The following is a 13,542-nucleotide window of genomic DNA, read 5'->3' on the forward strand; positions in this document are numbered from 1 at the left end:
TCTCACATTTATCCATATGTGTCTTTGTTAATAGGTGTGTGTTTCTTATCCAACATTCAGTGCGTGTTACAGTAGCCATTAAAAATCCAATGACTATAATCCTTTGAAAAGTCTTAACACACGACCATTTCTTTGTTTTAATAACACTGCAATGTGAAATGAACACAACGACAAATGATGTCTTTTACATCTTCATATTGTGATTGCAATTTCAAGACATTTCTATGAAATTCCAACGAAAATGTTTGAAAATATTTTGCAATAACTTCAAACCCTTTCTATTTCTATATATACGACAAAAAATTGTGTAGTTGCTTTGTAACTGAGCCCCAAAATGAAAAAAAAACGTAGTTCAATTACAAAATTGTATGCAATAATATGTTCGTATTATTACATGTTTTGTAATCATGGTAGAAGAATATAGGTAGATGCATCAACGCTTGGGAACATTGATGTGACAAAATTTTTAAAATGTTTCTTCAAAACGAAGTAGATTTGTATATGTTTTCCTATAGGACCCCAATCGGAGGTTATAATATGCAATTTTTTAATAATCTTTACAAATTTGAATAATTTTTCATTTAAAATTTTCAATTCTAAAATTAGTTTGACAGTTCATTGTCCCAGCAGCTGTTTCGATGCGACTACCTGTATTCTTCTACCATGTTTTGTAATGTACCCTTACAGTACGTTTACATATAAATGGGTTAACCCACTGGATTTGGATTAAAATTGTCATATCCACTACTCATACTTCAAATAAATATTTTTAAAGCAGGTTGTATTTGAACAATTTGAAGTATGTTTACAGTGCGTTTGCATGCAAAATTTTTTGAAGTGAAAAACCCTTATTAACTAAACTTATTTTTATACCCTCAGCCATATGGCTACAGAGAGTATATCACTTGATACGGCCAAAACGTGCCTAGTCGAAATAATCTCTTTGGAACAAATCCGTTTCAGCATATTCTAGCGATGTCCGTGCGTCTGTCTGTCAGGCTGGCTGGTGCACACGATAACTCTCGAAGGGAATATCCGATTTGATCCCAAGTTGGTACATCATAATATTATTGTCAAACTTAGATCGAGTTCGGAGATGGGCAATATCGGTCCACTCCTTCTGGTACCTCCCCCACCTAGGTTCAAAGTTTTAAATAACCAAAACGATCATAAAACTCGAAATAAGCATCAGATTATTTTCAAATTACACACATCACAATAATTGTATTAACTGGTGTTAAGATGGAATATATCGGTCCACTCCTTGTGGTACCTCCCCCACAAAAGGTCGAAATTTTTAAAAATATTTTTTGCACAGAAAGAGAAAGTATAATCCGATTTTCTCCAACTTTGCGAATCCTAATATTTTTATCAGTGCTAGGCCAGGTGCAAAAATGGACAATATCGGTCCACTCCTTCTGGTACCTCCCCCACAAGGGGTCAACATTTTGAATAATTATAACTCTTATAAAATGTGATGTAAGAGTCTGATTGTCTTCAAATTTCACACATCCCAATAATTTTATTAACCCAAAGTCTTTTATTAACCCAAAGTCTTTGCAAAGCCTAATATCTGCGTCAGTTCTAGGTCAGGTGCAAAAATGGACGATATCGATCCACTCCATCATGTCCCTCCGCTACAAAGGGTAAAAATTTTGAAATATTATAATTCTTAAAAAATGTGATGTAAGATTGCCCGATTGTCTTAAAATTTCACACATCCCAATATTTTTACAAATCCAAGATCTAGTGTTATGGTGGAATATATCGGTCCAGCGATTATTCGCAACTTGCTATATCTATGAATATGAATATGATGAATATGAAATTGATGGATTTTCCATAAATTGGATATAAATGTTCGATTTTTGTGTAATATTGCTCATATCAATGTTTTTATATGTATTAGGTGAAGCATGAAAATGGAATACTTCGGTCGTCTATATCTGGTACCTCACGCACATGTTTACATTTTCTAAAAAGTATCATATATGTCATGTAAAGTTAAGGAAGATACCAATATAGTCCAAACCTGGCACGTGGCAATATTTATATAATTTTTATTTAGGTCCGATACGAAATGGCCAATATTGGCACATTCCTCACTCAAGGGGTTAAACATTTGAATAATAACCAAAGTTAAAATATTTTTTAATAATCGTACAATGGCTAAGGGTATACATCTGCAAAACCGACATTTTATCTTGTTTATCTTTTTTCGTTGTTAAATTTAATACCACGTTTAATAAACCAGTAAAGAAAGTCCTACAGTCGGGCGGGGCCGATTTTATGATACCCTACACCACTTTGCTAATTTAGTTAAGCTCCACTTAATAATTAAAAGTTTTTATGGGAGAATCCAATCATACACGCTTTGATTATAATTATAATTTAAAATTCAAAGGACTAAATATGCCAAAGCATTTGTATTTTTTAAATTCGGGCTTGTATTGCCCATTTGGTGCAAAATTAATTTGAAATCAGATAAAGATATATATATGGGAGCTAAGTCCAAATCTGAACCGATCTCGATAAAATTTGGCAAAGATATTTCTGAGCTGTATTTGATATATTTCCCTGAATATCGTTGTTACCGAGTGCATATTACGGCTGTGGGTAACAAATACAACAAATCAGATGAACAATATATATGGGAGCTATAGCTATATCTGAACCGATCTTTACCAAATTTTGCATACTACCTTCTAGTTGTATGTGCCAAATTTCATCCGATTTGGGCTAATATTAGACGTTTGGTGCACAATCAAAGTAAATCGGACGATGTTATATATGGGAGCTATATCCAAATCTGAACCGATCTCGATAAAATTTAACAAAGGTATTTCTGAGCTGCATTTGATATATTTCCCCAAATATTGTTGTTACAGAGTGCATATTATGGCTGCGGAGGACAAAAATAACAATTCGGATGAAAAATATATATGGGAGCCATAGCTATATCTGAACCGATTTCGATCAAATTTGGCATACTTATTTTCAGGCCTAATTTGGTTGTATGAGCAAATTTGGTGCACAATAAAAGGCAAATCGGACGAAGATATATATGGGAGCTATATCTAAATTTTGACCGATTATCTTCGATTTCAAAAGGGTTCGTCGTTGGGCCAAACAAATGTTGTTTGGAAAATTTCATCTCAATCGGATAATAAATGCGACCTGCATTTTGTTCACAAGAATACATGGACAGACGGACGGACTGACTCAGAAAGTGAATCTATGGAGATCCTCAAAATTAACTATGGGTCTAGCTCGATTCCTTCTCCATGTTACAAACAAATGCACAAAGACATAATACCCATAGCACTATGTGGTGTAGGGTATAAAAATTCCTGCACTGGTTAATCGTGATAATTGACCAATCATTATACCCTACACCACAAGGTCAGGGTATTATGTCTTTGTGCATTTGTTTGTAACAGGCAAAAGGAAACGAGATAGACCCATAGTTCCTTTTGATGATTTGCATAGAATCACTTTCTGAGTTGATTTATGCATGTCAGTCCGTCTGTCCATGTATTTTTGTGAACAAAATGCAGGTCGCATTTATTATCCGATTGAGATGAAATTTTCCAAACAACATTTGTTTGGCCCAAGGACGAACCCTATTGAAATTGGAGATAATCGGTAAAAATTTAGATATAGATCCCATATATATCTTCGTTCGATTTACCTTTTCTTGTGCACCAAACGTGTAATATCAGCCCGAATAGTATGGAATTTTGCACATGCAACCAAATAAGGCCTAAAAATAAGCATGCCAAATTTGATGGAAATCGGTTCAGATATAGCTACAGCTCCCATATATATTGTTCATCCGATTTGTTGTATTTGTTACCCACAGCCGTAATATGCACTCTGTAACAACAATATTTGGGGAAATATATCAAATGCAGCTCAGAAATACCTTTGCTAAATTTTATCTAGATCGGCTCAGATTTGGATATAACTTCGTCCGATTTACTTTGATTGTGCACCAAACGTCTAATATTAGCCCAAATCGGATGAAATTTGGCACATACGACCGAATTTAGTCTAGAAGGAAGTATGCAAAATTTGGTGAAGATCGGTTCAGATATAGCTATAGCTCCCATATATATTGTTCATCCGATTTGTTGTATTTGTTACCCACAGCCGTAATATGCACTCCGTAACAACGGTATTCAGAGAAATATATCAAATACAGCTCAGAAATATCTTTGCCAAATTTTATGGAGATCGGTTCAGATTTGGATTTAGCTCCCATATATATCTTTATCTGATTTAGAATTAATTTTGCACCAAATGGGCAATACAAGTCCGAATTTAAAAGATACAAATGCTTCGGCGTATTTAGTCCTTTAAATTTTAAATTATAATTATAATCATAGGGTGTATGATTGAATTCTCCCATAAAAACTTTTACTTGTTATGTGGAGCTCAGCTAAATTAGCAAAGTGGTGTAGGGTATCATAAAATCGGCCCCGCCCGACTTTAGGACTTTCTTTACTTGTAAAAAAAATTACATATGTTTTCATATGTTTTGATTATGATTTTTCAAATATCAGGGTTAACTCGGATAAAGGTTTTGTTCGTGTAAACATACTCTATTCCGGATAACGATTCGTGTTTACATACACATTTTTGTCCGGATTAACCCTTATTATTGGTATCCATTTTATCTATGACCTACCTTGGTGCCATTATAATTGGTGTGCACATTATAATTATCAAAGACCAAATATCACCCAAATATCTATTTATACATTACTTTAAGTGTGTGTGTGTGTGTTTGTGTGACCATGTGATTTAATTCATTGATCACTTCAGTTAATGACACCACCACTCAGTCACTGACGTTTCTGCCAAAGATTAAAGAATCCTACACAGATCCGGATGTGTTGTGAAAATAATTGATTGTGGGAACTAATACAACCATCTATCCCACTCATCCCAACATCCGGACATATCCATTAGACCGATTCATTGGCATTTTCATGGGACTATCTGTGCAGATAGATTGAAAGTGTTGACACATTACTTGGTGTCTTAACTGGTATGAATGCATGTTTTTGTTGTTGCTGTTGTAGGTTTTTTTATTGGCAAAGCCTTTTAGTAACAATTGAAAGACAACGCCACGTCACTGTTGTGAGGTCACAACACAACATACGTTAATCGAAAGAACTTGGCAATATGTTTCATATTTCCGTTTTGTGGAGTTTTTTTTTTCGTGGTCAACTACGCATGCAAGGGCAAGTAGGGGGGCTAAATTATGTTATTCAAGGGGCCTTAGTGACGGTAGGCCAAAAACGAACGATTTTGCATTATGAAGTAAGTTGAGATTATCAATATATGTCGACAAGACCAGTGTACAGGGGGAGTTGAAAAAACTGCAACCAACTTCTGTCATTTCTAAGCCACTAGTCCGACAGCTGTTAAAATTATTCCAGTGACAGCTCATTATATTGTTTACAAGCGTACAAAAGCATTTTGGTGAGACTTTTCCAGAAAAAAGTTAAACTGCAAGTACATAAGAAGCTTGAAGTCATGGCTAGGCATATTTTGTGACATTTCACAAAGGGAGTACAGAGTCGCAATAAAATCCTGCCGTCGTTGTCCATTAAAACTTGACATTAATATGCCTAGCCTTGACTTCAAGTTTTTTATGTACTTGCACCCTTATTCGTGATAGAATTCAAGCGTGATAGTATGATTTCTTTATATTTGGCTGAAAACCACAAGTGGCTATCGTTAGAACACTCCAGCATTCAAATGTGAATAATTCTTTTGTGTCTCGTACCATCACTCGTTACCGTGCAACTGGTAGGGTAACCCGACGTCAAGGAAGTGGACGAAAGAAAACAGCAACATCTGCAGAAATGGTTTGAAAAGTAAAGAAAAGACTTGATCGAAACCCGCGTCGCAGTTGCCGAAAAATGGCTCGTGAGCTGAACATATCGCAATATTCCATTCGGCAAATATTGAAAAATGAGCTCGGTGTTAAGCCTTTGAGATTCCAAAAAGTGCAAGAACTCACACCGCAACAGAAAGAAAATAGACTCAAAAGAGCTAAAGAGTTGCTTCGCTTGGCCGAAAGTGGTGAACTGCCGAATTTGGTTTTCACCGTCTCCGATGAGAACACAATCGTTGTCCTGCAGTTTGTAAACAAACAAAATGATCGTGTTTACTTGCCAAAGAGATCAGCTGAAAATGTGCACCTTCGGTTGTCCACCAGAACTCAAGTGCCGGCCATGGTAATGGTGTGGGCCGCCATAACAGCCGATAGTCGTTCTCCGCTCGTATTTATCGACCGTGGCATCAGAATAAAGCCGAATGTTATCTCGAATATATTCTGGAGGGTGTATTAATGCCTTGGGTATGCAAAAATTTTGGCCGCAGACCTTGGACATTCCAACAGGACTCAGTACGCGGCACGCCCCAAGAATGGTTACAAAATGAGGTTCCTCGCTTCATATCCAATGACCACCAAAATCTCCGGATACCAATCCGTTGGACTATTGTGTCTGGAGTATTTTGGAAAGAACTACAAAATACCAAAATGTCGATCACCTCAAGCAAACGCTTCGCCGGGCCAAAACACCGCAGAGCAACATATGGACAGCGTGTGACAGTTTCATTGGCCGTTTGAAGGCTATAATTCGTGCCAAAGGTAATCAATTCGAACAAATCCAAACTTATTCTAAAATTTGATACTATTTCCAACATTTTTGCTTTCATTCAGAAAAAAATGTAAAAATTATGGCGTTTGACTTTTTTGTAGTTATCTCACCCTGTATATATATACATTAAATAATTCAAATATATTTGATTTTGGAGACGAGGCTTTGATTTTTGAGGCTTTTACAGTAGATTGAAGGAATTCTACTCTTCATAAAATAATTTAAGATCTTTTGTCTCACATATAAGACCTGTACGTATTAAACACTTTGTATATTTGCATATTCTAAATTATTGAACATCAAAATTTAGGTTCAATACCTAACTGTACTTATGAGTCTTCTTCTTATATTTTAAAAATCCATTGTAGGCCCCACCATCTCAGCCAGAAGTTATTTCCCAACTCTGCATAAATGCATGTAACTAGCCATTACATTGCTTCCTGTTTATGCGTGAGCGCGGGAGTATGTGTTTCCTTCTTTTTTTGCGACTTTCACATTCAATAATCTTTAATGTCAGTTGGCAAACAAACTGTAATCCATTCATATTGCACGACAACCGCTCTGACAATGTGTAATTTGGTTGTATGCATGAATTGTCTTTTAATTTCTGAACGGAAAAATGGTTGTTTCCTTTGTCAGTAGATGGAGGGCAGAGCACATGGAAATGTGTCTGCAGTTGAATATGAACTCATATATACACATTAAAGAAAAGGACAAGGGTCGTAAGCGACTGCCGAGTATTTTTCATGAAAATCTCTAAGTTGTATCAAATTTTTTATACTAAATATGGTCGTTATAGAGGGCTGTGATGCAGAATAACTACGAACATCGAAAATGACATAAATATGCTTATGATTATACTTGTAAAAATGCAAACTAATTTTAATATAATCTGGTGATTTGGAAAACATCAAGAAAAATTGAATTCAAAATTGAAGAATAGGGTCTTACGAATACATTGTGGACATGCTACGACTCCATCTTTTGACTGCAATAGATTGGATAGCCTGGGTAGTACAGTTGGTAGAGCATGAGACTCTTAAGGAGTCTAGTTCTCAACCATCGACTATTTAACGTCTCAAGGCTAACACAGTAAACAAACACAACCCCTGCTGTAGGGTATAAATATCTTACGATTTCCTGTTGTGGCGCCATTTGAGCGTTACCTTTTAAGCGGTACTAAAAATGCTTTTCCGGCTACTAGTGGCCTAAAAGTTTAGTTCTCAACAATCGATTATTTAACACCTCCGGGCGAATGTACTAAACACACAAAACACCTTCTGTAAGGTATACATATATGAGACCTGGCGATTAATATATTCTACTTGCAAGTGCCCGTTACTTCCTCAGCGAAAAGTCCACCTTAATATTCGTGTTCATGTTAGTCCTTTTTATACCCTCCACGAGATAGACCCATAGTTCCTTTTGATGATCTGCATAGAATCACTTTCTGAGTTGAATTATGCATGTCAGTCCGTCTGTCCGTCCGTCTGTCCATGTATTCTTGTGAACAAAATGCAGGTCGCATTTATTATCCGATTGAGATAAAACTTTGCAAACAACATTTGTTTGGCCCTATTGAAATTGGAGATAATCGGTAAAAAATTAGATATAGCTCCCATATATATCTTCGTCCGATTTGCCTTTTATTGTGCACCAAACGTGTAATGTCAGCCCGAATAGTATGAAATTTTGCACATACAAACAAATTAGGCCTGAAAATAAGTATCCCAAATATTGATCGAAATCGGTTCAGATATAGCTATAGCTCCCATATATATTGTTCATCCGATTTGTTATTTTTGTCCTCCGCAGCCGTAATATGCACTCTTTAACAACAACATTTGGGGAAATATATCAAATGTAGCTCAGAAATACCTTTGCTAAATTATATCGAAATCGGTTCAGATTTGGATATGTATCCCATATATAACTTCGTCCGATTTACCTTTTATTGTGCACCAAACGTCTAATATTTGCCCAAATGGGATGGAATTTGGCACATTCGACCGAATTTAGTATAGAACAACCTCCTTATCTTAACCACAGACTTCTATAGTAAAATCTGTATCAAATTTCAGGATTTCCGCCCCATTCATCAAACCCAATACCAAATTTAGTACTATTTAGTACTTATTGTACAATACTATATTATACACATTTCAGAAACCACCTCCATACTTCATTTCCAAATACCAACAAATAGTATTAAATTTGAGGATTCCAGCCATATTTCTTTACCCAATACCAAATCTAATACCATTTAGTACTTTTCGTACAATTATGGTACACATTTCCGCAACCACCTCCATGTTTCCAGGCTACACATGAACAGCGTCCCTAATACCAACTTTAAGATTTCCAACACTATCTACTCACCCAATAATAAATTGTATCAAATGCAGTACTATTTATTACTTTTCGTGCACTTGTAGTACACATTTTAAAAATCTTTATCTCAAACCTACCACCAATAAGAACTCCAGTGCGAAATTTTAAAATTTCAGCTTTATCGGTTTTCCCCAAACCAAACTGTTCCAAATTTAGTACTACTTAGTACAGTTGGCATACTTAGTACACTTTTCCAAAACCACCTTCCTATTTAACATACTAACTTTCTAAACTTGCTTCTCATGCCAAGTTTCAAGTTTTAGGTCTATTCCTTCACATAATACCAAATGGTACCATTTTAGAAGTTGTGGTACATATTACGAAATTTTCGTAACCTAAAAGCTCAAATTTCCAAAAACTCTTCGGAAGATCTATCCTGCACTCCATCATTGATTCTCATTTCAAATTTCAGAATTTTAGCTCATTCCGTTTCTTCAATACAAATTATTCAATTGTTAGTTATTTTCGTATCATTTTAGCACATTAAGGTGAAGACATCTTCCGATTTACTTGGTGTCCATTTTGAAATATCAAAAAAAAAGTTTTTTTTTTTTTAATTCACAGCGATTTTTCCGACCAGACGAGACATATGTTTTCACATGGAGTCATCACCATCTTGTAAAGACTGAAATCCACGTGAATATTTCCACGTTTTGACTGCAACAATTTCGTTGTTGTTGCGCTACAAACAAAAACAACTGTTGATCTCTTAAAACTCATTTTAATTCTTGATAAAATATGAGATTCGAAACGATTGTTTCCAGGTGTCAGGAATGTATGCGGAATATATATTACGGTTGTCATATGCAATAGCTTAAGTTGACGTATAACAAAATACGAAATATTGGTTTTATCAAGGCCTATATCAGGTCTGCCAAGAAGATTACTTTGGACAACAATTTGACAATAAACTCTGGATTTGTATACCATCCACCATAGTATGGAGGGTATATAAAGTTTGTCATTCTATTTGTAAAACTTCGAAATATTTATTTAAGACTCCACAAAATATATATATTTTTGATCAGCATAAAATTCTATATCGATTTAGCGATGTCCGTCCGTCTCTCTATCTATCCGTCTGTCCGTCTATCCGTCTGTGGATATAACTCTAGCTTCCGAACGAAATGAAAATGGGTCATGTAATCTAATGATACCTCCCTTTTTCGGTATTTTGGTGATTTAAGCGACATTATTCAACTGATATGTTCCAAAATTGGTATTTGAAGTTCGTAATGGTTACTACAGCCTATGACAGAAAATTGTCTGTACCAGTCCACGTCTTCATACAGCCCCCATATATTGGTACCTCCCGATATTCGGTACTTTGATGATTTTAGCGACATTTTTCACCGTAATTCTTTCAAATTTGGTATTTGAAGTTCGTAATGGATAATACACCCTATGACAGAAAATTGTCTGTGCAGATCCACGTCTGCGTATAGCCCCCATATAATGGTACCCCCCAATATTTGGTACTTTCATGATTTTAGCGACATTATTCACTACACCAGTAGTTTCAAATTACGTATTGAAAGTTCGCAATTGGAACTACAGTCTGTGACAGAAATTTGTATGTGCAGGTCCACGTCTTCATATAGGCCCTGTATTTCAGTACCTCCCGATATTCGGTATTTTGACGATTTAGGTATAATATTTACCGCAATTGTTTGACATGTCGTATTTGAAGTTCGTAATGGATAGTACACCCTATGACAGAAAATTGTCTGTGCAGGTCCACGTCTTCGTATAGCCCCAATATAACGATACCTCCCTATATTCGGAATTTTGATTATTTTAGCTACATTATTCACTGAATTTGTTTAATTCAAGTTTCGCATTTGAATATTGTAATGGTTTATGATAAAAGTTGCCTATGCAGGTCCACGTCGTCGTCGTATAGACCCTAATATAACAGCTACAATCGGTATTTTTAAGATTTTAAAAGAATTTTTAACGGATTTTATTTTTTTGAAAATTGCCAAATTTGTTCCAAATGGTAGGGTATTCAAAGATCAGCCCGGCTAAACTTACTGCTTTTTATACCCTACACCACAAGGTGGTCAGGGTTTTATGTCTTTGTGCATTTGTTTGTAACAGGCAAAAGGAAACGGGATAGACCCCAGATAGTTAGATAGATAGTTCCTTTTGATGATCTGCATAGAATCACTTTCTGAGTTGATTTATGCATGTCAGTCCGTCCGTCTGTCCATGTATTGTTGTGAACAAAGTACAGTTCGCATCCCGATCCAGATGAAATTTTGCACAAATCATTTGTTTGGCCTAAGGACGAACTCTATTGAAATTGGAGATAATAGGTAAATATTAGATATAGCACCCATATATATCTTCGTCCGATTTGCTTTTTATTGTGCACCAAACGTGTAATATCAGCCCGAATAGCATGGAATTTTGCACACACAACAAATTAGGCCTGAAGGTAAGTATGCCAAATGTGATTGAAATTGGTTCAGAAATAGCTATAATTCCCATATATATTGTTCATCCGATTTGTTATTTTAGTCCTCCGCAGCCTTCATATGCACTCTGTAACAACAATATTCAAGGAAATATATCAAATATAGCTCAGAAATACATATGCTTAATTTTATCGAGATCGGTTCAGATTTGGATATAGCTCTCATATATAACTTCGTCCGATTTACCTTTTATTGTGCACCAAAGGTCTAATATTTGTTCAAATGGGATGAAATTTGGCACATGCGACCGAATTGAGTTTAGAAGCTAGTATGTCAAATTTGGTTCAGATATAGCTATAGCTCCCATATAAATTGTTCATCAGATTTGTTATATTTGTTTCCCACAGCCGTAATATGCACTCCGTAACAACGATATTAAGGGAAATATATGAAATACAGCTCAGAAATATCTTTGCCAAATTTTATCGAGATCGGTTCAGATTTGGATATAGCTCCCATATATATCTTTATCTGATTTCAAATGAATTTTGCACCAAATGGGCAATACAAGTCCGAATTAGAAAAAACAATTACTGGTTAGTCTTAAAATAGTCGATTTTTGAAGAATAATTTTTGAAAATTCGAAAGACTAGGGTTTTTTGGGGCAGTACACCAGATGCCCAAAGTATAAGTGATTTCATAAATTTCTCATATTTCATATCACTCATACGCAGAGTTTTCATACAAACGCAATGAAAGCATGACAAATTTCCTAGTGATAAATCGCCAAAAGGCATTAATTTTATGTTTTTGACATAGGCAATTGTTTGTAAAAACCACGTGCATACCTACATAAATTTACAAGTATTTGCAACCATGCCGGCAAATAAGTCATTTGCATTTTTTGTTCTTTGTTGTTTATTTAAATTATTTATACTTACTGTGTATTTGAATGTGTTTACCTGATATGTAGCCCAAAATTCTTTTGTGCAATTGTCAGTCAGTCAGACAATTGATGGGGGTGGGTGTTATCTGCCCAGACATCAGTAGTTACATTACATTCTTCATAAGTGGCCTGCTTATCTCTAGCTCCACAAAGGTATGTTAATTTATGATGGATATAATTATCAATCAATCAGTACGGAACATGTTGTCGACCATTCGATTGAATGCAAATTGAATTTGTAAAACATTTGTTATTAAATACAACACCTCCGTACTATTATTATCATTATTATTTAGATAACAAGACAGTCAGCGGTAGGTTGGGGTAATGCGTTATGAATAGAATGCGCCATAATTGTGATAGCCCACTTTCACTTCAGGGGAATGTTTTAAGGTTATTTTGGGAAACACTTTAAATGATGTTTTATGTGTGGAGTATGTTTTGTTTTCTTAGGCCTAGAGAAGAATTTCTATGAGTATCTTCATATACTTATACTGTTTTATGGGTAATCAAAACGGGAAGATAAGTTGTACTTTCTCTGGGCTGTTGACCATATATACCACCGAACAGTTCAGTTTAATAAAGTTTTTCGTCAATTTTTTTGTGGAAAATGCTTTTCATACGAAACAGTTCAACGTGGAATTTTGAAAATTTTCCAAAAAGGTAGCTTTTGGCGGAATGGTGTTCCATATAACGAGATTTTCGGAAATTCGGAGGCTAAACAAATTCCAAAAGGCACGAGGTATTGTATTAATGAAATAATATTATTATACCCTTAGCCATATGGCTACAGAGGGTATATATAATTTGATACCGCCAAAATGTACCTTCATCGAAATAAAGGTTCACACCCTAGGTCTCTTTTGACCAAATCTGTTTCAAAAGGGAGTATCTGATACTGTCCAAATTTGGTAAATCTTAAAATTATTATTAAACAAAGATAAATTTCGGAGATGGCTAACATCGGCCCACTGATTCTGGTACCTGCTCCACAACGGGTGAAAATGTTGAATAATTGTGTCTCTCCTAAAATTCGAAATAAGAGTCCGATTCCGACCAGTGACATCACGACAAAAATCATCTTTAGTTTGTTTTTTTTTACCTCTAC

The sequence above is a fragment of the Musca domestica genome, unplaced genomic scaffold (genome assembly GCF_030504385.1).
Source record: "Musca domestica strain aabys unplaced genomic scaffold, Musca_domestica.polishedcontigs.V.1.1 36, whole genome shotgun sequence".
In the NCBI taxonomy this organism is placed as follows: Eukaryota; Metazoa; Arthropoda; class Insecta; order Diptera; family Muscidae; genus Musca; species Musca domestica.